Here is a 1,799-nt window from a genome sequence, read left to right as displayed (position 1 = left end):
GTTCTGTGTGGATTACAGAAAGTTAAATGCGCTTACACATAAAGATGCCTACCCCCTGCCTTGGATTGACTAGTCCCTGACCAGCCTTAAAGCCGCCAAATGGTATTCCACGCTAGACCTCGCAAGTGGCTATTGGCAAGTGGAAATGGACCCGGCCGATAGAGAAAAGACAGCTTTTACCACTCCTTTTGGCCTATACGAGTTTGAACGAATGCCGTTCGGCCTGTGCAATACCCCAGCGACCTTCCAGAGATTGATGCAGCGCTGCCTGGGAAACCTGGTAAATGATACTTTATTGATTTATCTGGATGATGTGGTTGTGTTCTCGCCAGATTTCAGCAGCCATGTTCGCCACCTAGAGGAAGTGTTCCAGCGGCTCCACCAACATGGATTGAAGCTGCAGCCCAAAAAGTGCCACCTTTTTCAGCGGGAGGTGACCTACTTGGGACATGTCATCAGCGAGGAAGGCGTAGCCACCGACCCAGCCAAGACCACTGCGGTGAGGGAGTGGCCGGTACCCAAGATGGCGAAAGAGGTGAAATCCTTCCTCGGGTTTGCTGGCTATTACCGCCGGTTTATACCCGCCTTTTAAAAGATTGCAGCACCACTGCATGCTCTAACACATGGCACCGCTACGCCTGATAAAAGGTGAACCCCAGTCAGCTGGACTCCAGAGTGCCAGCACGCCTTCCACTGCTTAAAGGAAGCTCTGCTGAATGCTCCTGTGCTGGCCTATGCTGATTTCTCTCTTCCGTTCAGACTGTACACAGATGCCAGTTTTGCGGGCCTGGGCGTGGTCCTAGCTCAGGTGCAAGGGACCAAAGAGTGTGTGATTGCCTATGCCAGCCGCAGCCTTCACCCAGCTGAGCGCAATGACCAGAATTACAGCTCATTTAAACTTGAACTGTTGGCTCTGAAGTGGGCTGTGACAGAGAAGTTCAAAGACTATCTCTATGGTGCGAAATTCACTGTCTTTACAGATAACAACCTACTGGTGCACGTAGAAACGGCTCGCCTGGGGGCAGTGGAACAACGATGGATAGCCCAACTTGCCAACTTCCGGTATTCCATCAAATACCGGCCTGGTACTCGAAACAAAAATGCGGATGCGTTATCCAGGTTGCCAGAACGATCCCAGACGGCTCCCGTGCAGGCTAACCAGATAATGGTCGAAGAAGGTGTAGCATGGGCAGAACAGCAGAGCAAGGATCCAGACTTTTCGCAGTTACGGCAGTGGAAAGAGCAGAACGGGCCACAACCAGAGGTATGTGAGTCCCCCTCACTCTACCTAAAATGGTTACTTAGGGACTGGGACAGAATCTCGCTACAGCATGGTGTGCTCGTGAGATGGTACCGAGACCGTGGATCTGAACGTGAGATCTCCCAGGTGATTATCCCAAAGCAGGAATCCCAGAGTGTGTGGAGGAAGTACCACGAGGGAATGGGCCACCCGAGCAAGGAGAGAACCTTGGCAGCTCTACGGCAGCGCTGTTATTGGCCCAGGATGACCCAGGACGTGAAGGAGTGGACTGAGGCTTGCCAGCAATGCGTGTGTGCCAAAGCAGGACCTGAGGTGAGGGTTCCTCTCCTACCCATTATTACCTCTTACCCATTTGAGGTTGTTGGGGTTGATTTTCTGTCGCTGGGCTGCCCTGAGGATCGGTACCCCTATATCCTGGTGATGACTGACCTCTTCTCAAAGTATGCCTTTGCAGTACCTACCAAGGACCAGTCTGCTAACACCACAGCCCAGGCCTTATACAGTGGACTCATACAGACATTCGGCTGCCCAGAACGTA

This window comes from Salarias fasciatus, chromosome 16, assembly GCF_902148845.1.
Source record: "Salarias fasciatus chromosome 16, fSalaFa1.1, whole genome shotgun sequence".
Taxonomy (NCBI): Eukaryota; Metazoa; Chordata; class Actinopteri; order Blenniiformes; family Blenniidae; genus Salarias; species Salarias fasciatus.
The sequence above is the reverse complement of the archived record's forward strand: the minus strand, read 5'-3'. Positions refer to the sequence as shown.